Below are 23,784 nucleotides of genomic sequence, written 5' to 3' on the forward strand. Positions count from 1 at the left end.
AACTTTCCCATGTTTTCTCCAACTACAGTGTATGATATTGTACTATTTTGAAGCTCAGTCCGTACTTTTATAAAACATTTAAAATAAGCAAATCACGTTTGACATACACTGAGTGTACAAAACATTAAGGACAACTTCTTAATATTGAGTTGCACCCTCCCATTTTACTCTCAGAACAGCCTCAATTCGTCGGGGCATGGACTCCACAAGGTGTCGAAAGCATTCCACAGGGATGCTGGCCCATGTTGACTCCAATGATTCCCACAGTTGTGTCAAGTTAGCTGGATGTCCTTTGGGTGGTGAACCATTCTTGATACACACGGGAAACTGTTGAGCGTGAAAAACCCAGCAGCATTGCAGTTCTTTATGCCAACGGTGTGCACCTGGCACCTACAGCCATACTCCATTCAAAGGCACTTAAATCTTGTGTATTTCCCATTCATCCTCTGAATGGCACACATACACAATCCATGTCTCAATTGTCTCATGGCTTAAACATCTTTATTTAATCTGTCTCCTCCCCATCATCTACACTGATTGAAGTGGATTTAACAAGTGACATCAATAAGGGATCATAGCTTTAACCTCAATTCACTTGGTCATTGGAGGAGCGGTTGTCTTTAATGTTTTGTACACTCCTCAATAGAGAAATCTGGACACAAATGTTCACAGACAAAATGTAACAATCAGTAACAATCATCATTCATTGTGATGTGACAACAGTATTCAAAAGGCACTCGTACATCTGAGCAATCTTTTTTGCAGGTGCATGGCAACAATTGAACAAGATGAAGGAAAAAGGAAACCACACACTGCTCTTGATAGTATCACTGATATTTAATAAGCTTACGTATCAGCCTCACGGCCTTTGTCAGAGCTCTTGTGATTACAAAAAATGTGCACCCTTGTGTAGACCTGGTCCCACCCACATCCGTTCTACACATCGAAGGGGGTTGGAGGCAAAGGAAAAACAAATAAGTGCTACCAAATATAACAATATGCATTTCATAAATATTACAAAAGTGCATAAATAAGGCATATTGAACATGTCTGTAAAATCTCAATGAGGACATAGTAAGTTTTCATTAGTCACTGGGTACATCGTTCGAAAAACGTCAGAATAATCTACAAGAGACACATATTTCATGTTCAAATTCACAACATAACAAGCATTTCATCATTAAGACCTTTAGGAAATAATGTCTAGAGGGTGAAAATCCCAAAACATTCTCTTTTACTCAGAGTATTATTAATATCTCCTCCCCTGTCTGATATCTTAACTTTCTCTATGCCACAAAATCTAAAGGTGGAAATGTCATGCTTCAGGTCATTGAAATGTACAGCGACTGGATAATCCCTGTTGTTTCTCCTGATTGAACTTTTATGTTCACTAATTCTCTGTTTGAGAGAGCGGGTGGTTTTACCGACATAACAAAAGCTCTGACGAAGGCCGTGTGGCCGATACGTAAGCTTATTAAATATCGGTGATACTATCAAGGGTGATGTGACAACAGTAAAAACACAATGCAGAATTTGGTATTTCTAAGATTTAAAAAAATATTGTATACTGTAGGTATTGAATGATAAAATTCTGACATAAATCATTCTTAATCTGCTAGCCCTACTCTGGGCAGACTTGAGAGAGGATAATGTCTATCATGTTCTTGATGATGATAGGAGGTGGGTGGAGGGCATGGGGAGGTGGTGGGCAAGGGTCATCTCCCAGGCGTCTATCAGTACAACATCCAGATCCTTGAACATAGCCCTGAGCACCCCGTCCAGCTGCACTGAGAACCAGTCACTATTGTACAGGCTCACTTTCGGGTCCAGGGCCTGGAGGTTGGCCGAGCGCAACACCACCAGGGTCCCCGAAGCCCGGTCCAGAAGCCGCACCACCGCCCGCCGAATGTGGCGTAGTCGGCGAATGTATACCTGCACAGGGAAGGTGCTGAAATGGGACCATATGCTGATGAACACCACAGTATTTGACCCACCAGTTAGGCCATCCAGCTCATTAGCTACATAGCGCATCTCACTGGCGATGACAGTGTTGAAGCGGATTGGAGGACCGTGACAACGGTATTTCAGCAGGATGTTGTGGGTGCTGTCCACTGCCATGAAGGGCCCCACATTCTTAGGACTGTAAAGGTTGAACTCCTTCAGGTCTGTCACAAAGAGGAAGGGAGAGTTGGGAGATGGACAAACAGAAGAGAGTGTTAGAAAGCACAGTAGAGAGTGAAAGATGCCGCAAGACTCACCTGGTACTAAGGTGTTGAGGTACTCGAACCACTGTCTGACAGTAGAGTCTCCGTACATGTACACCACCTTGCCCTTCAGACACTGAGTGGCAGATGAGATGTTAAACTGGCGCATCACACCACCACCCAGAGCTCGCCATGACCCTTGGAAGTAATACCCGGAAGGAGTGATCCTGGTAGACTCTGTCTTCATGCTGCTTCTCTCCACGTCTGCTTTGTCTGAAAGAGAAAAGCAAGCATCTTGCACCAGCTAGCATCATCACTTTACAGGCAATAGAAGTGCTAGGGCTTTCCCACCTTACATTACTGTAGATGCAGTAGTTGGCTCGAATACTGTCATGCACACCCAGAAACTCTCCAGAGTTGAAGTAAACAGCCACAAAGCGGAGCAGAGCAGTTAGTAGGCTGGTTAACTAGTGTTAAAAAGATATACACACAGTTGTACTGTGGTATCTCCTTGCTTGCCTACCTTTTTTCTCAGGCAGCACAATGACACTGTCAGACCCTGAAGGATGAATGGGAACTTTGATGTTTACACCACTGAGAAAAAGTGGAGAAAGAATCATATTTCATTGTTAAATAAACTCAATGCAGCATGCAATCTGATACACTGGAAACAAAGTCTGTGAATACATTTCACACACTTTTAAACTCATTCACTTGCATACTGTAAAACTCATTAACCTTTGAAAGAGCAATGCCTCCTTGTTCACGAGCAGATGGTTCACATAGGGTCCCCTGGCGTGGTTGATCCGTGTGTCACAGCTCAGCTGCTTGGGCTTGTAGCAGTACCAGGGATCCCCTGTGTGGGGGTCTGTGTAATTGCACAGCGGCTTCTGGTTTGTCGGCAGACACAGGTTACATACAGTTGTCTGGGACAGTTTTCCAGAGCGGAACAGACTCTGAAAGGGAATCCGGTCAGGCCGTTCCTCTCGTATCCGTCGTAGAACATGAATTGCCTCACTAGGATGGACCAGTGTCACCTCCACCTGTGCAGACCCCTGCCATAGTAACGGGAAAATGGCAGAGTAGGTCCCATTCCTGTGATCCAGCACCTGTCCTGCAACGCCTGCCCCCAATGTGGAGGAATGCAGCCGGGCCAGCAAGAAGTCTCCACCATAGCTCTTGGGACGCCCCTGGAAGTCATGCATATGGACCAGAGCCTCCAACTGGTTCCCCACGTGCCACTCTCTCCTGCCCCCTGCTGGCAGGATCACAAAAAGGCTGTGTGCAGGGTCACTGGTCTGGTTCAGGGACACATTCACAGAATGGGGCTGAGGCTGTGGCCAGGCGATGGACTCTAGGAGGTCACGCTCCTCCAGAGCCTCCTCCGGTGAGGGCTCCTGGCTACAGTAGCTCTGGTTGTGGTCCAGAGGAGAAGGGCCCTCTGGGAGCAAAGCTGAGTGGATGTTGCTTTTGTGCTGGTAGAACATTGACACTGCTTGGCAGTTGAGCTTCTGCTGAGTAAAGAGGAGAGGTCACTAACAGGCATGCTACACTGGACACTAACTTTTGTAGAGTGTGTGACGCTTCCATTAATTTTAATGAAACCTGGACATAAGCAGCATAGCTCTGTGAGAGGCTTGCGCTGTTCAGTGTAAAATGACTCTCTGGTACTATTTTCAAGAATTTGATGCATGACTCACACCCAAGAACACTTGATAAAGTTGGCTTGCATTCTGCTGATGCTGGCAAAATCTATGCATCAAGTGTAGCATCTAAAAACCTACTGTTTTCGTGACGCCCTAGCTGCTCTTAGCAACGTGGGTGTATTTACATACACTAGCTTTGCTTTCAATTGTATTGGGTTGTACAAAAACATTAAATCCATTTCCATTTCAACTTACTGTGCCGATGGGCAGGACTGTTGGTCATTATGAAGGCTGACTTTGAGAAAAAATATCTAAAGGATCGTATTACAAATTTTCCAAATGTGGGTCTGTTGTCAACCGACTTCCTCTGCTTTACCTCAGGTCAAAATAAAAGTCCTTCACGTGTGCCATATGTGGACAGAGAGGAAGTGGGTCTACAACAGACCCACATTTGGAAAGTCTGTTTAATAATACGATTCTTCAGATATTTTGTCTCAAATTCCAAACTTCATAATGACCAACATTCCTGGCACCCAGCACAATAAGTTGAAATGGAATTGTATTTAACTTAAGGCAACGCAGTGGACTGTTTTTGTGCCACCCAATATAATTAAAAGCAACACTAGTGTAGTGTATGTAAATACACCCACGTTGATAAGAGCAGCTAGAGATGCCCCAGTGTAGCTCCCCTGATGAGGGGGAGAGGGTGATAGAAGCAATGTGAGATTGGTTCGTATTAGGCCAGATGGATTTACCCTACCTCCAGAATGTTAATGTTGCTGAACAGGAAGAAGAGGCCTGACAGGGCCAGCAGGAAGAAGATACATATATATCTGGACAGGCTCCTCCACATGGTGTCCATTCTCTGTCAGTCAGCCTGATATTGACACAAAGAAGCTGGTAAGGGACAGATAATAATTGTATTTAATTCTGTTGAGCCATTTTCTTTGACCAAGTTAAATTGTAAAAAAAAGTTTTAAAATGTAACATTTTCTTTCTTATACCTCTCAGATATAGGACAGAAACAAAGACCTTTCTTCTGAAACTCGTCAGTCTATTCTTGTTCTGAGAAATGTGTACAACTCCCTTCACAGAGCAGTGCAAACGGGCTCTAATCAGAATAGAAAGAGGAGTGGGAGGTTTCAGCCTTATCCTAAAATGTATTAAATTGTTTTTTTCCTCATCAATCTACACATAATACCCCATAATGACAAAACAAAAACAAGTTTTTATACATTTTTGCAAATGTATAAAAAAAAATGAAATTTCACATTTACAGAAGTGCTCAGACCTTTTACTTTGTACTTTCTTGAAGAACCTTTGGCAGCGATTACAGCCTTGAGTCTTCTTGGGTATAATACTACAGGCGTGGCATACCTGTATTTGGGGAGTTTCTCCCATTTTTCTCTGCAGGTCCTCTCAAGTTCTGTCAGGTTGGATGGGGAGAGTCGCAGCACAGCTATTTTCAGATCTCTCCAGAGATGTTTGATCAGGTTCAAGTCTAGGCTCTGCCTGTGCCACTCAAGGGTATTCATAGACTTGTCCCGAAGACACTCCTGCGTTGCCCTGGCTGTGTGCTTAGGGTCGTTGTCCTGTTGGAAGGTGAACCTTTGCCCCAGTCTGAGGTCCTGAGCGCTCTGGAGCAGGTTTTCATCAAGGATCTGTCTGTTCATCTTTCCCTCGATCCTGACTAGTCTCCCAGTCCCTGCCGCTAACAAACATCCCCACAGCATGATGATGCAACTAAGATGCTTCACCATAAGGATGGTGTCAGGTTTCCTCCAGACGTGATGCTTGGCATTCAGGCAAAATAGTTCAATCTTGGTTTCATCAGACCAGAGAATCTTGTTTCTCATGGTCTGAGATTCCTTTAGGTGCCTTTTGGCAAATTACAAGCGGACTGTCATGTGCCTTTAACTGAGGAGTGACTTCCATCTGGCCACTCTACCGTAAAGGCCTGATTGGTGGAGTGCTGCAGAGATGGTTGTCCTTCTGGAAGGTTCTCCCATAACCACAGAGGAATTCTGGAGCTCTGTCAGAATGACCATCGGGTTCTTGGTCACATCCTTGACCAAAGTTCAGTTTGGCCAGGCAGCCAGCTCCAGGAAGAATTTTGGTGGTTCCAAACTTCTTCCATTTAAGACTGTGCCTCAACACAATCCTGTATCGGAGCTCAACGAACAATTCCTTCGACCTCATGGCTTGGTTTTTGGCTCTGACATGCCCTGTCAACTGTGGGACTTATATAGACAGGTGTGTGCCTTTTCAAATCATGTCCAATCACATGAATTTACAACAGGTTGACTCCAATCAAGTTGTAGAAACATCTCAAGGATGATCAATGGAAAGGAGGCACCTGAGCTCAATTTTGAGTCTCACATAAAGGGTCTGAATACTTATGTATATAAGGTATTTCTGTTTCGTACGTTTAAAACATTTGCAAACATTTCTAAAAACCTCTTTTCACATGATGGGTTATTGTGTGTAGATTGATGAATAAAAAGAATGAGAGAAAGAGAGGGATAGAGGTGTCATGTCTGTGAGGTCTTTCTCTTCCATATCCATATTGTGATGCAAATCTTCCCCCATTCAATACAATACATTCACTTAGGCATAAATTCTGTGACCCATCTTTTCCCATTCAATGTAATGACAAACGTCCACCCCGTGACACACATCTTTTTCCATCGACTGCAATGTACTGAGAAAAACATCAACCCTGTGACACTCATCTTTTCCTATTGACTGCAATGTATTGCGAAAAACAGTGACATTTATGTTTTTTCAAAACAGTTTCAGAATGCCGCCATCAGGCTGATAATGGGCTGTCTCAGTCCACTGCATCCACCCTTGTCATGCTTACACATCTGCTGTGGAAGATGGGAGAGCTACAGCAGTGTTTGTCAGACCAAGAATCTAAAATAACCTAAAATCTTCTCACAACAACGTCTGAATCGTGCGAAGCGAAATCCATACTCGCACGAACACAATGGTGTTCTCTGTTTTGCTCTATGACCACCACAAGCGCCACAGGACTTGTCTGAAGCCAGTACCGCAGATCTGCCAACGTCTGTCTGTAGCGTCCATGCTGTTTGGGCTACACACTAATATTTGTATTTTTAATTTTATTTAACCTTTATTTGACTAGGCAAGTCAGTTAAGAACAAATTCTTATTTACAATGATGGCCTACCCCAGCCAAACCCTGACCCGGACGATGCTGGGCCAATTGTGCGCCACCCTATTGGACTCCCAATCACAGTCGGTTGTGAGACAGCCTGGAATCTAACCAGGGTCTGTAGTGACTCCTCTAGCACTGAGATGCAGTGCCTTAGACCGCTGCCCACTCGGTAGCCCTCCATCGAAGGTTGAGACTCTCACGAACATGTCTGTTTTTCTCTAGGATGCCCACAAGCCTCACAATTCTCCTCTGAAGGTAGCCTGGTACCAGTTTAAAATGTTTTATGGAAGTACAGTGCATTTGGTAAGTTTTCAGACCCCTTGACTTTTTCAAAATGTTGTTACGTTACAGCTTTATTCTAAAATTGATAAAATTATTGTTTTCCCTCATAAATCTAGACACAATAACCCATAATGACAAAGCAAAAACAGGTTTTAAGAAATATTTGCTAATGTATTAAATAGGTATTGAGACCCTTATTTACATAAGTATTCCAAACCTTTGCTATGAGACTCAAAATTGAGCTCAGGTGCATCCTGTTTCCATTGATCTGTCATACCTTGATCTGTTTCACCTGTCTTTGTGCTTGTCTCCACCCCCCACCAGGTGTCTCCCATCTCTCCTCATTATCTCCAGTGTAATTATACCTGTATTCTCTGTTTGTCTGTTGCCAGTTTGTTTTATTTGTCAAGCCTACCAGCGTTTTCCCCCTTGCTCCTGTCTGTTTTTTTTATTCCTGTTTACTAGTTTTCCATTCTGCCTGCCCTGACCCTGAGCCTGCCTGCCGTCCTGTACCTTGTCCCACCACACTGGATTACTGACTTCTGCCTGCCGTTGACCTGTCGTTTTGCCTGCCCCCTGTTCTACTAATAAACTTTTGTTACTTTGACACTGTCTGCATCTGGGTCTTCCCTAAAACATGATAGTACGAACTGGGCATGACCGACACAGCAGATTCAGACCAGCTCCACAATGCTGTCTCCCTGCCACCATTGGACGACACAAGGAGTTACTGCAATGTCTTATGGAGGGACTCCATACCCTGGCAGAACGCCATGCCCAGGGATTCGAGACTTTGCTGGAGCAATTCTGCGGATTCCTCACTGGGCAGCGGGTCACAGCTGTAATCTCCCAGCCTACCCCAGTGTCCCGAGAACCCCTCTTACCTCCTCCAGAGCGCTACATTGGATATTCTGGAACCTGCCGGGCTTTTCTCTCCCAGGGCTCTCTCATTTTCAAGCTGCAGCCTTCTTCGTTCCCCTCGGACCGCTCAAAGATAGCGTTCATCATAACGCTGATGTCCGGGAGGGCACTCACCTGGGCTACGGCGGTGCAGGAGCAACTGTCCTCCGTCTTTCTCAATCTAAATTTGTTTGTGGCAGAAATTGTGAAGGTGTTTGATTCTCCATTGTCCGGGAGAGAGGCTGCTTGTAAGCTGCTCCAGCTACGTCAAGACTCCCATAGTGTGGCAGACTACACAGTGGATTTTTGCACGTGGCAGTGTTTCTTGAACCCGGAAGCATTGTTCGACATGTTCCTTCACAGATTATCGGAGGTGGTCAAAGATGAGCTTGCAGCCCGGGAGCTGCCCATTGACCTGGACTCCCTCATAGCCGTAATCATCCGGATCGATGGGCGGCTTCGAGATCGTAGGAAGGAGAGGGAATTTGTGCCCTGTTGCCTGCATTCACCCTCGATTCCCACCTCGCCTCCAAAGAATCCCGGAGACAGCTGATGTCTACAAGTCTGAGAGAACCCGACGTCACCCGAGATCTCTTGGGAATCACCAAGTGCTGCCGACTCCTTCAATCTAGCCCTGGGCAGGGCTAGATTGACTCCGGCTGAGCCTTTACGCCAACTCCACACCCAGAGCTGTCTTTATTGTGGAGCTATGGGTCAGTTCCTGGATGGGAGACCAGATGCTGCTGGAAGTGGTGTTGGAGGGCCAGTAGGAGGCACTCTTTCCTCTGGTCTAAAAAAATATCCTAATGCTCCAGGTCAGTGATTGGGGACACTGCCCTGTGTAGGGTGCCGTCTTTTGCATGGGGCGTTAAAACGGGTGTCCTGACTCTCTGAGGTCATTAAAGATCCCATGGCACTTATCGTAAGAGTAGGGGTGTTAACCCCGGTGTCCTGGCTAAATGCCCAATCTGGCCCTCAAACCTTCACGGTCACCTAATAATCCCCAGTTTACAATTGGCTCATTCATCCCCCTCCTCTCCCCTGTAACTATTCCCCAGGTCGTTGCTGCAAATGAGAACGTGTTCTCAGTCAACTTACCTGGTAAAATAACTAATAAATAAAATGGGACATTTTGTAGCTACCTGCCCATTAAAAAACCAGGCTCATCAAGAAGGGGCGAGTACTCTGGTGGGCCTTATTCCTCTCCCCTTACTCGCACCCCTTTCCATGCCATCCTGCTGTATGGGAACCAGTCAAAATCTTTCCGTGTACTCGTAAATTCTAGGGACGATGTGAGTTTTTGGGACACTACCCTGGCATCCGAAATGGACCTCCCACTCAGCCTCTCTCCATTCCCATGGACGTTAGAGTGCTGGACAGGCGCTCTATAGGCCGGGTCACTGACTATACCACTCTCATCAACCTACGAGTGTCAGGGAACCACAGCGAGGCAATCCAATTTATGCTGATTAAGACGTTTCAGGTTCCTGAGGTATTGGGATTCTCTTGGCTCGAGCGGCACAATCCAATCATAGACTGGACTGCTGGTGCTATTATGGGCTGGAGCCCGTTCTGCACGCTCATTGGGTCGTCGGGCCTGCCTGTCGTCCGGGTTCCACCCCCAGTCTAACGGCCAGTTAGAGCGAGCCAACCAAGACTTGGAAACGACTCTTCGCTGCCTGGTCTCCACCAACCCCACCACCTGGAGCCAGCAACTAGTGTGGGTCGAATACGCCCGCGACACCCTTCCTTGCTCTGCCATGGGTCTCTCGCCCTTTGAGTGTTCCCTGGGCTATCAGCCCGATCGGCCCTTCTTAAGACCACCTCCAGGTATCGATGACAAGTGGACTGCCACCGGACCCCGACTCCCCTGCTATCGATGAAAGCGGAACGCCACCGGACCCCGGCTCCCCAGTATCATCTCGGGCAGAAGGTATGGCTGTCCTGCAAACTTTCTCCCCGGTTCATCCCCCCAGTTCATCTGCCCTTTCCCCATCTCCAAGGTCATTAGCCCCTCTGCTGTTCATCTCCTGTTGTTCCGTACCCTCCATATACATCCCACTTTTCATGTGTCAAAAATCAAACCCATGTCTCACAACCCTTTGTGTACATACCCCAACCAGAAGCCATGGATTACAGGCAACATTCACACTGAGCTAAAGGGTAGAGCGGCCACTTTCAAGGAGTGGGACTCTAACCCAGAAGCTTATAAGAAATCCCGCTATACCCTCCGATGAACCATCAACCAGGCAAAGCGTCAATACAGGACTAAGATTGAATCGTACTACACCGGCTTCGATGCTCGTCGGATGTGGAAGGACTTGCAAAATATTACAGACGACAAAGAGAAGCACAGCCAAGAGCTGCCCAGTGACACAAGAATACCAAACGAGCGAAATAACTTCTATGCTCGCTTCGAGGTAAGTAATACTGAAACATGCATGAGAGCATCAGCTGTTCTGGACCACTGTGTGATCACGCTCTCCGCAGCTGATGTAAGACCTTTAAACAGGTCAACATTCACAAGGCCGCAGGGCCAGACATATTACCAGGAGGTGTACTCCGAGCATGCGCTGACCAACTGGCAAGTTTCTTCACTGACATTTTCAACCTCTCCCTGTCTGAGTCTATAATACCAAAATGTTTCAAGCAGACCACCATAGTCCCTGTGCCCAACAATACTGAGGTAACCTGCCTAAATGATTATCAACCCGTAGCACTAACGTCTGTAGCCATGAATTGCTTTGAAAGGCTGGTCATGGCTCACATCAACACCATTATCCCAGAAACCCTAGACCCACTCCAATTTGCATACGACCCCAACAGATCCCCAGATGATGCCATCTCTATTGCACTCTCTATGTGAGAATGCTATTCATTGATTACAGCTCAGCATTCAACACCATAGTTCCCTCAAAGCTCATCAATAAGCTAAGGACCCTGGGACTTAACACCTCCCTCTGCAACTGGATCCTGGACTTCCTGACGGGCCGCTCCCAGGTGGTAAGGGTAGGTAACAACACATCCGCCATGCTGATCCTCAACACGGGGGCCCCTCAGGGGTGCATGCTCAGTCCCCTCCTGTACTCCCTGTTCACTCATGACTGCACGGCCAGGCACGACCCCAACATCATCGTTAAGTTTGCAGATGACACAACAGTGGTAGGCCTGATCACCGACAACAAGGAGACAGCCTATGGGGAGGTCAGAGACCTGACCGTGTGGTGCCAGGACAACAACTTCTCCCTCAACATGATCAAGACAAAGGAGATGATTGTGGACTACAGGAAAAGGAGGACTGATCACACCCCCATTCTCACCGACGGGGCTGTAGTGGAGCTGGTTGAGAGCTTGAGAGCCAAGTTCCTTGGCGTCCACATCACCAACAAACTAACATGGTTCAAGCACACCAAGACAGCCGTGAAGAAGGCAAGACAAAACCTATTCACCATCAGGACGTTGAAAAGATTTGGTATGGGTGCTCAGATCCTCAAAAGGTTTTACAGCTGCACCATCGAGAGCATGGTTGCGTCACTGCCTGGTATGGCAACTGCTCGGCCTCCGACCGCAAGACACAATCTAAGATGGCGCAGCAGTCAGACGTCTTTGTCCTCGTCTTGTCCCATGTCCCGTGTATATATCCTTTATATCGTTTTTCTTTGCATATCTTTTTTTATATTTTTCCTAAACCTCAACTTCAATATACTATCCTGCAACCCACTTCACCCAATGTGGTATGGATCTGCTATATTCTAAAGTATTTTTCTTTACTTTCGAACCGGAATCCCCCAACAGAAGCTAGCCAGCTAACTAGCTACTAGCTAGTAGTCAGCCAACCACTGTCATCAGCTAACCTCTAGCTCGGAAATCTCTCGCCAGTTTGCACAATGCGATTCAAACCAGAGCATACCGGACTTATTTTCTCTCCATATCTCTGGATTCCTACCACAAGCCCTGAACCTTTTCACCTGGATCATCGCAGCTAGCTAGCTGCAATCCGAGTTGCTACTCCTGGCTAATGTCTCTGTCCCGAAGTAAGCACCAATTAGCCTGGACCTAGCCCATGCTAGGCCCATCTCCCGGCTGGCTGAAGAGGTCCATCAGCTACTCCTTGGGCTACAATACCTATTTTACTACACCCTAATGTCAATATGCCTTGTCCATTGCTGTTCTGGTTAGTGATTATTGTCTTATTTCACTGTAGAGCCTCTAGCCCTGCTCAATATGCCTTAGCTAACCCTTCAGTTCCACCTCCCACACATGCGGTGACATCCCCTGGTTTAAATTATGTTTCTAGAGACAATATCTCTCTCATTGTCACTCTATGTTTAGATTTACCTCCACTGTATTCACATCCTACCATACCTTTGTCTGTACATTATGCCTTGAATCTATTCTATCGAGCCCAGAAACCTGCTCCTTTTACTCTCTGTTCCGAACGAACTAGACGACCAGTTCTGATAGCCTTTAGCCTTTAGGTTAATCCAGGCCCAGCAGTGCCTAGCTCCACTCCCATTCCCCAGGCGCTCTCATTTGTTGACTTCTGTAACCGTAAAAGTCTTGGTTTAATGCATGTTAACATTAGAAGAGTCCTCACCAAGTTTGTTATATTCACTGCCTTAGCACACTCTGACAACCCGGATGTCCTAGCCGTGTCTGAATCGTGGCTTAGGAAGACCACCAAAAACCCTGAAATTTCCAACATTACCATAACAATTTTCAACAAGATAGAACTGCCAAATGGGGCGGAGTGGCAATCTACTGCAGAGATAGCCTGCAGAGTTCTGTCATACTATCCTGGTCTGTGCCCAAACAATCCGAGCTTCTACTTCTAAAAATCCACCTTTCCAGAAACAAGTCTCTCACCGTTGCCGCTTGCTATAGACCACCCTCTGCCCCCAGCTGTGCCCTGGACACCATATGTGAATTGATTGCCCCCCATCTATCTTCAGAGCTCGTGCTGCTAGGTGACCTAAACTGTGACATGCTTAACACCCTGGCCACCCTACAATCTAAGCTTGATGCCCTCAATCTCACACAAATTGTCAATGAACCTACCAGGTACAACCCCAAATCCGTAAACACGGGCACCCTCATAGATATCATCCTAACCAACTTGCCCTCCAAATACACCTCTGGTGTCTTCAACCAAGATCTCAGCGATCACTGCCTCATTGCCTGCATCCGTAATGGGTTTGCGGTCAAACGACCACCCCTCATCACTGTCAAACGCTCCCTAAAACGAGCAGGCCTTTCTAATCAGCGAGCAGGCCTTTCTAATCGACCTGGCCCAGGTATCCTGGAAGGATATTGACCTAATCCCGTCAGTAGAGGATGCCCGGTTATTCTTTAAAAGTGCCTTCCTCACCATTTTAAATAAGCATGCCCCATTCAAAACATTTAGAACCAGGAACAGATATAGCCCTTGGTTCACTCCAAACCTGACTGCCCTTGACCAGCACAAAAACATCCTGTGGCATACTGCATTAGCATCAAATAGCCCCCGTGATATGCAACTTTTCAGGGAAGTTAGGAACCAATATACACAAGCAGTTAGGAAAGCTAAGGCTAGATTTTTCAACCAGAAATGTGCTGTAGTACAAACTCAAAAAGGTTGTAGGACCCTGTGAAGTCCATGGAGAATAAGAGCACCTCCTCCCAGCTGCCCACTGCACTAGGCTAGGAAACACTGTCAATAAATCCACGATAATTGAACATTTCAATAAGCATTTTTCTATGGCTGGCCATGCTTTCCACCTGGCTACCCCTACCCCGGTCAACTGGCTTGCACCCCCACAGCAACTTGCCCAAGCCTCCCCCATTTCTCCTTCACCCAAATCCAGATAGCTGATGTTCTGAAAGAGCTGCAAAATCTGGACCCCTACAAATCAGCCGGGCTAGACAATCTGGACCTTCTCTTTCTAAAATTATCTGCTGAAATTGTTGCAACTCCTACTAGCCTGTTCGACCTCTCTTTCATATCATCTGATATCCCCAAAGATTGGAACGCTGCCGCAGTCATCCCCCAAAGAAGGTGACACTCTAGACCCAAACTGCTACAGACCTATATCTATCCTACCCTGCCTTTCTAAGGTCTTCGAAAGCCAAGTTAACTAACAGATCACCAACCATTTCGAATCCCACCATACCTTCTCCTCTATGCAATCTGGCTTACGAGCTGGTCATGGGTGCACCTCAGCCACGCGCAAGGTCCTAAACGATATCATAACCGCCATCGATTAGAGACATTACTGTGCAGCCGCATTCATTGACCTGGCTAAGGCTTTTGACTCTGTCAATCACAACTATTGGCAGATTCAACAGCCTTGGTTTCTTAAATGATTGCCTCACCTTGTTCACCAAATACTTCTCTGATATAGTTCAGTATGTCAAATCGGAGGGCCTGTTGTCCGGACCTCTGGCAGTCTTTATGGGGGTGCCACAGGGTTCAATTCTCGGGCCAACTCTCTTCTCTGTATAAATCAATGATGTCGTTCTTGCTGCTGGTGATTCTCTGATCCACCTCTATGCAGACGACACCATTCTGTATACTTTTGCCCCTGAATGTTTTAAAGGAGTTTTGGATACGAGTGATGGACATATGGCTTACATATTCCAACCTGAGGATTCTACTGTTAAGATTTTCACAGACAGCGGACCCAAACCCCTTTATCATGCAAAACCCGGGAGTTTTTCTCCTGCGCTGCGTATGAGAGAATGGCTTAAGATAAGGCTTGTGCTCTGTCAAATTGAACAGGCCCTGAGTGGTACAAACATGCCTGGCTTTGCATTGGAAGAGGTTGTGTGCGGGTGCAGTGATTTGAAAGCCATAAGGATCTCTTCAATGGCGTATAGACATTCGGTAACGGTAGACATTCGGTAACCGTGAACACCTCATCGCTGTAACCTTGTTCATATTTTTTGTCGAAAACACCCCTCAACTTGGATATACGCACCAAGTCCCCCACTATGAATTTAAAATCAATTTTTTTCTTACGGCGATGGGGGAACAGACCATATAGATTTTTAAAGACTTGAAAAGAGTTTTCAGAAGAGACCTTGGAGGGCTTCATCCTCCTTCCTTCAAGATAGAGTCTAAGGCCCGGGTCACCTCTGCCCGCTCTTATTTTTTAAGACCCTTACAAATGCTATTTTATAGAACATATCTATAACCGTTAGCATGTAGCGATTTCCATCATTTTTATCTGCAAGGGCCTGCATGTCACATAGATCCGCCCGAAATTGGGACAAGGGATGAGTAGAAAAACCCCGTTTCTCAACGATGCCAGCATGCAACACCTTGTATATTTGGTTTAGATTTACAGGCTTCTGTCGCTGAATTTTTAAAACACACACGCTATATAAGTATATAAACAACAAATATGATACATGTCACAATTAAATGGTGTTTCAAACAAATAAAGTAAAATCTTAGACAAGGTTGTTTCTAGTTCTTCAAAATCATCCACAAGAAGGGATACCATTTGTGTCCATTGTAGACTCTCACCCGTATGTCGTACATGATGCATGATTTGCTCCATTTTTAGCACACACTCTACATTAGCCCAGGTATTGTGTGTTGTGTAGAACGATACATTGTTCACTTTATTTTCAATAATTTGATGCATAACATTTGTATGTTCTCTCAAAATAAAACATGTATTTATTCTCTCTAGCATCGTATGCATATCGTATGCATATCGTCTTCCACCAGGGTGTGTTGGATTTCTTTGAGTTTCTCGTGGATGTAGATTGCCTCCTTCAGTTCATGTAGGAAAGCCCCGGTTACTCCGTAAACTCTGGGAATAGACGGCACAAGACCCATAGACTCCAGGGCTCTGCCCAGCGAAGGTATAAACCTGCAGGACCACAGTCTTTTCACCAGCTCTTCAAAATGGTTGAAGAAGTAGTATCTTGGGGGGTCGTATAGACATGGATGCCTGCGCTGGCTGGGGTGATTGATCTCACAACCGATGCATTTCTCTCTTATATACTCTCCAATCACCACGTCCAAAAGTGTGGCTACAGAGGCCTTGATGGTGTCCACAAACATAGTACTGACCACCCCATCAAACACATCCTCAGGCTGTGTACATGTAGGAGGTGTCGGGGTCTTGCCTGGGTGGAATAGAATGGTGGGCTGTGAGGCAGAGAGTCCTTAGGGTCTGGCCCCCATGACGTATCGGAGTCCTGGTATGTTGTATGAATATCCATGTTATATGCTGAAATGAAGAACTGGAGGCTTTATGGGCACTCCTTTTATTGTTGAACCAGTCCTTTGCGTATCAGGGCGAGGTTAACGCAGCCGCGTACTTAGTTTTCTTCGGGGGCTGACCCTTCTGAGGATGTACCTTCTTGGGGTTCCTGTGAATCATAATCCTCAGGATTTGTATATATTATATACTTCCTTAGCTGAACAATGCTCTGCCGCTTTTGGCTCTGTACAAAAAGAGTGTCCGACAACTCTAACATTTTCAATTCCATTAGATCCCAACTTTTAAAAGGAATAAGCATGCACAACATAAAATCTCCAGTCAGGCCACCATCACGAATGTTTTGGTTGCGGGTTTCCTCGTTGCTGATATAGAACTCCACGCATCGACATAGAAGTCCATTCTTTCTTTGTATTTTCACCCTGTGAAATATTCTTCCTGAGGAGTCAGGGTCACGTCCTGACCTTAGTTATCTTTGTTTTCTTTATTATTTTGGTTAGGTCAGGGTGTGACAAGGGTGGTTTGTTTAGTTTTTGTATTGTCTAGGGGTTTTTGTATGTCTAAGGGTTTCTCTAGTCTAGGTGTTTATATATCTATAGTTGCCGAGATTGGTTCTCAATCAGAGGCAGCTGTTTATCGTTGTCTCTGATTGGGGACCATATTTAGGTAGCCATATTCTTTGGGTATTTTGTGGGTTGTTATTCTATGTTTAGTTGTCTGTTCGCACTAGTTATATTGCTTCACGGTTCGTTTTGTTATTTTGTATAGTTTTGTTCAGTGTTGCATTCGTTTAATAAATTAGAATGTACACTTATCACGCTGCGCCTTGGTCTCCTCCTTATGACGACCCTGACACAGGGGTACCTTTCCAACGGGTCTGGTAGCCCATGAACACACTATACTCCTTTGTGATAACTCTCAGTTCGGGACACACAACCTTGTGAAAAACCGGCCATTCTTCAAGCCCGTAGTCCACTCCTATAGTCTGGTCTGTATATTCTTCTCCTTCAGCTACCGTATAGAGTTTCACTCTACAAGCCTGGTAATCAAACTGATACCCCCATTGCTGTCCATTAGACATCCTCACTTGATCTTTCATGTGAATGTGATGGCAGTTCTTTTCCTGCAGTCGAATGACAAAAGCGCCCTCTAGTGGCCCCATGAGTAGAAAGTTATTAATATTCTTCATTTCAAATCCGGTGTTTCTACATCAAACGGTTTTGTTATATTTCAGTCTTCTGTGATGTAAATAAAGTGTAATATTGGGATGCAAAACTCAAAACATTTCAAGTCTACAGTATATCTGACATGGTGCAGGTGTCTAATTTATTTTATGCCCACAACCCTGTGTGAGGTGTATAATTTTGTTTCAAAGTAGGTTTCTATAAGACGACCAAGAAACCCTCTACATGACCCTGATTTAGCCCAGGTTTTAAGAGGGTCTCGAATAAGAGCCATAGTTTCCCCCTGTACATTAAACACACACACACACAATATTGGATCTTTAGTTAGACACATCCTGGCTTTTTGTCAAAGTTTTCTGGCCAGACGAAATAATGCATCATCGTCATTATTATGGATCTATCTAAGTAAATGCCATTAGAAAAAAAGCTAGTGTAGGCCTGTCGTTCCATGTGGAATGTTTGACGTGACAGAGTTGAAATCACCAGGTAGGCCAAAACTCCATCCCACCAAAACAGGCTGAATTTTCATGCAGTCTTTTCTAACAGCTCTTACACTAAATCGGCATTATCATTATTTTCACAATTTCGCAGTATTGTTACATCCTCATAGTGTGGGAATATATATAAAACACAGAAAAATCACGTTTTTACTGCACAGGGTCAACCTGTTTTTTTTTACCCAGGTGTTAGGCTTTAAGGTATCCGGATAGCACTAACTCCAAAATAACTAACTACCAGATTTCTGTCCGGACTATTTCCTCTGGTGGAAGAATTCAATTGTATGAATTGACTTATCAAAATAAAGTTTCATGAAAATGTGTCATTCATTGTCATTATAATATGTTGGTAAATGCTATATAAAAGCAATAAGGCACGCGAGGCGGTGTTGTACTGTACCTCTGCTTTCACCTCGAGTGCCTTATTGCTTAATTAAATAGTTGTGGCTAACGGCATACAATTTGATAAACCTTGTTATAATGAGTGTTATAGAATACTGTTCATCCTTTTGTCATACGCTCCAATGCCACCTGTTAATAACAACTGCTATTCAGTGGTGTAAAGTACTTAAGTAAAAATATTTGACTACTTAGTAGTAAAAGTACTACTAAGTACTACTTAGTAGTTTTTGTGGGAAGCTGTACTTTACTATTTATATATATTTTTGACTACTTTTGCTTTTACTTCACTACATTATTTATTTATTATTTATTCTACTTTTTACTCCATACATTTACCTTGACACCCAAAAGTCCTCTTTAGATTTTGAATGCTTAGCAGGACAGGGAAATGGTCCAATTCACACACTTATCAACAGAACATCTCTGGTCATCCCTACTGCCTCTGAATTGGTGGACTCATTAAACACACAGGCTTCATTTGTAAATAATGTCTGAATGTTGGAGGTTGCCTCTGGCTATCCGTAAATGTAAAAAACAAATGTAAAAAACAAAGAAAGTGGTGCCATCTGGTTGGCTTAATGATACATAAGCATATTTTAAACAAAATACTTGGACTTTTACTCAAGTAGAATTTTTACTGGGAGATGTTTTACTTTTACTTGAGTCATTTTCTATTAAGGTATCTTTACCTTTACTCAAGTATGATAATTGGGTACTTTTTCCACCACTGCTGCTATTAAACAGGCTGCATGACAACTTAGTTCATATGTTGTTACATGCTACATAACGTCTGCATACCAGATGTTATAACAAGGTGTTATGTAACTTACCAACCTCTGTGCCACATTATTACAATGAATGGAATGATGGGTGTCGTAACCATGTCATATGCCCTTATAGAGTGTTCACAGACACCGGCTTAAGTAAAGTGATGAATTTGAGACGTTATAAAATAGCTAAGAATTTGATTATATACCACAGGATGAGTTGAAAGGATCACGTAAGGCCTAGGTGGGTGCAACTTGGCATGATGGTAAAGGCTCATGGGCCATACTCTTTCATGCAATGCCATGTGAATTGGCCACATGGTGGCGCTATAACAAGGGATTGAAGATGCAAACTTTGAAACATCATGCCCCCTGTTTGAGCTAGAGTCCAGAAATTCAGTACAGGGATCCCTCCCCTTACAAGGAAAAAATATGTCTCAAGGACACAAGGTCCTCCATGATGTATTTTACCTCATTTAAAAATATATATATATTTTCTTTAAATGCTTCTTCTCTTAGTCCAGTAGATAAGCTAGAACATTTTTTTGATTTGGTATAGAAGTGTGAAAATAGGCGCTGAACAAAACCTGATAGAGTGCCATTTTAGCTAAGCCTTGGTCAGTATGCTGAAAATGCACTCTTTTACATTTTGTGTAATGGCTTCCCCTGTGTTGGGTCTACACAACCTCTAAATAGCTTAAAATGTTTGTATTGGTTTGGGGAACACATTTAATTAACAACTGAATCCATATTGTCTTTGTTTTTACTTTGATGATTGCAACAATGATAAACATGTATTTTACAGTGCTGTACAAATTGGTATTTCCTTACTTTGAAAGTGATGTATTAAATACAAAGTTACCTTTTACACTGTAAAAAAGTTATGTTCCCTGAAGTCTACTGATTACAATGATATATAATATATGTAACTGGAGTTTCCAGCTGAACAAAAAGGAGAGCAGTCAGGGATAACTTCAATAAAAATATGTTCTGTTTAATTATAAGTTGCAACAGAGAGATACCTCCAACACAGAAGCAGAGAAAATGTTGAATAGGCTCTTTTCTGAGAAGGCCCTAAGATATTAATGAACAAAAAGGTGAACAATTATCAGTGTGTCCTCAACGAAGTCTGGCAGCAAACTTTAACCATAACATTCAACACTGGCAGACATTTGATACTGGCAGTTAAACAAGACAAAGGTAGGAAGGTCAGTACTTAGTTATAACAGTATATACTTAAATGCAAGAAAATAATGACTCTAATAAATTACAATTACAATATGATATGATATTATAAAATGCCACTTAAGAAATGTGTCAAGAAACCTACCCTGTACAAATCACTCCAAGTAAATGATGATTGTGGACTTCAGGAAACAGAATAGGGAGCACCCCCCTATCTACATCGACGGGACCACAGTGGAGAAGGTGGAAAGCTTCAAGTTCCTTGGGTTACACATCACTGACAAACTGAAATGGTCCACCCACACAGACAGTGTCTCTTCAACCTCAGGAGGCTGAAAAGATTTGTCTTGGCACCTAAAACCCTCACAAACTATTACAGATGCACAATTGAGAGCATCCTATCGGGCTGTATCATCGCTTGGTACGGCAACTGCACCGCCGCAACAATAGGGCTCTCCAGAGGGTGGTGCGGTCTGCCCAACGCATTACCGTGGGCAAACTACCTGCCCTCCAAGACACCTACAGCACCCGATGTCACAGGAAGGCCAAAAAGATAATACAACAACCACTGCCTGTTCACCTCACTATCATTCAGAATGTGAGTTCAGTACAGGTGCATCAAAGTTGGGACCGAGAGACGGAAAAACAGCTTTTAACTCAAGGCCATCAGACTGTTAAATAGCCATCACTAGCACTTAGAGGCTACTGCCTATATTCATAGACATGGAATCACTGGCCACTTAAATAATGTTTACATATCTTGCATTACTCATCTTATATGTATATATACTCTATTCTATACTATTCTACTCTCTTCGTCTATGCTGCTCTGACATTGCTTGTCCATATATTTATATATTCTTAATTACATTCCTTTACTTAGATTTGTGTGTATTGGGTATATGTTGTAAAATGGTTAGATATTACTTGTTAGATATTACTGCAATGTCGGAGCTAGAACCACAAGCATTTCGCTAAACCCACAATATCTGCTAAACACGTGTATATGACCAATACAATTTAATTTTATTTTATTTGAAACCCATAGGAATGCATTATGTCCAGAAGGGAGCTAGGTAACCCATTTTAACAAAATGTGTTCATGATGACACCACAAAACTTGCACAAAATCCAGGATATGTCTAACTAAAGATGCCCAATATTGTGTGTGTCATGTACTGGGGGAACACTATGGCTCTTTAAGGGCTATTTGAAGGGAATTAGAGACCCTCGTAATCAGACTGACAGAAGGAACTGCCCTTACGTTCACATGCACCTATTACACAGGCTAGTGTGTGTGTGTGTGTGTGTGCGTGCGTGCGTGCGTGCGTGCGTGCGTGTGTGTGCATAACTTACAGGTGGGACAAGGGGTCATGACCCCAACCCCCCAATATTAGAGACAGGTCAATTTGACCCCCTCAATAATATACCATGATGAATTTGATTGATTGGAAATAATTTTCCTACCATAAAGTGCCAGGCAGCTACTGGTTTTCTGTGGCTTTACATGAAGTTATATGACTGCTACTTTGATATTACACCATAATACCAAAATAACATAACAGAAACTCAACCATCCCAACATACTGCCGTCTAACTTCGCCCCTTGACGAAAAACAAGTCTATGTGAGTGTGTGCAATGGTGGTGGAGTCCATGTATTCACATGTTGTGTGTGTGTCTGTTTTGTGCTTTGAGGATGTCTCTGCCCACATGTGGTCTAAGTACGCCACAGCTGTTTGATACATTCTGTATATCTCCCCATGTTCCTGCCACGGTTTTTAAGTGTATGTGTATGTGTGTGTGTACAAGGAAACAAAAACACTGACCAATAAACATTTAATTGTAACATCAACTATTTAGTTATCTAGGTTTCTTTTTTATAGCTGCCATTGCTACTGTAGCACATCTACATTTCTTCACAGCTGTCACAAATCCTCTTGTGCCCCAGAAACCTTTTATTTTGTTGTAAAATTCTATTTGCTTCCATTTTGTTTCAATATATTTATGTTATGTTTAAGTTATTATTAAAACAACAAAATACATTTTGTGAAATATTAGCTTTTGTCTGAAGCTGAAATAGACAGGAAATTGAAACGCTAATTTGACCTATACACTAACAAGACTTTTCAGCGTACGAAGGTTTGACACATGCTGGAGTACTGTAGTTTTATTGCAACAAGATCTCCTAGTGCTCGGCAAGAGTTAAACCATTTGTGAGCGCCGAAGGCGGCATATATCAACGTTCTCAGGGCCGTTTCAAATGTCCAAAGTCTATTTCTAGTGATTAGCCTGCTTTGTTGATGTAATGTACTTCAACAACAGAATTACTCACTTTGGACAAAATGAAAATGTTAACCATAATCAGAGACTAAAAAGTGTTGGTTTAAAATGACATTGTTTATGCTCTATTCTTACAATAAAAGTGACTCAAATGACACAATTCAGTTACTATTGGGCAAAATATAATCCAAAACACAATCAAAACAAACTGCAAATGCATCCAACAAGTTTGTACAGTCAAAAAGCTTGATGTAACTTTGGACTATACTATAAGTGTCAAATTACTTCAAATGGGGGGACAAGATACATAAAGTGTTTTCATTTCTAAATGGTAAAAGAGATGTATTAAAATACCCTCAAAACACGGGGGGAGGAAACAGAAAGACCAGAAGACCATTCTTTTTGGCACAAGGTTCATTAGGTTGATTATAATGCCAGCAGGGTGTAGGCCTCTGCAATCAATTAGAAATGGCACTTAATCAATAACCCGTTAAGGAAAAGACCAAGCAAAAATGAAAGATTGGCTCTTTGCATGTCATTTCTTTTCTATAATCCTTGATTCCACATTTACTGTGAAAATATCAATACAATGCAGCCTGTACCAACAGATTAAATATGCTCATGTGGTTCCTGTTATAATTGATTAAGTTAGTTAGTTGTGCTGTAGTTGCTTACCGTTTATGTATTGTCCCTCTTTGTCTAGAATAAATTATTTACGAAGTTGATGTCCTGTCCACTGTTATTCGAGGCTGTCTGTCTGAAGAGCATTCATATGTCCTTTACACCCATAGAGGTAGATAGAGAGCGCATTCAGGGCTGTGTCAGTATTGACATTTTGTCCGGCAGTTATTGTCATGCAAATGTCTGCTGGTCTTACGGTAATTGACTGTTAATTAACAAACACGTTCAGCATCTCCAGGCCTCCATGCATACAAGCCGCTGATGTGCACCTAAGGAACATCTACATTTAAAAGTCTAATAAAAATATACACCATCACAATACATCCATTATTTATTTTAGGCAGGTCTTAAGAAACATTATT

General features: G+C 43.6%; 1 pseudogene; it reads right to left on the reverse strand.

The window, feature by feature from the left end:
* Nucleotides 1-486: 486 nt before the first annotated feature.
* On the reverse strand, nucleotides 487-23,509 carry LOC115140810 (NXPE family member 3-like; annotated as a pseudogene).
* Nucleotides 23,510-23,784: the final 275 nt, after the last annotated feature.

This window comes from Oncorhynchus nerka, linkage group LG14, assembly GCF_034236695.1.
Source record: "Oncorhynchus nerka isolate Pitt River linkage group LG14, Oner_Uvic_2.0, whole genome shotgun sequence".
Classification (NCBI taxonomy): Eukaryota; Metazoa; Chordata; class Actinopteri; order Salmoniformes; family Salmonidae; genus Oncorhynchus; species Oncorhynchus nerka.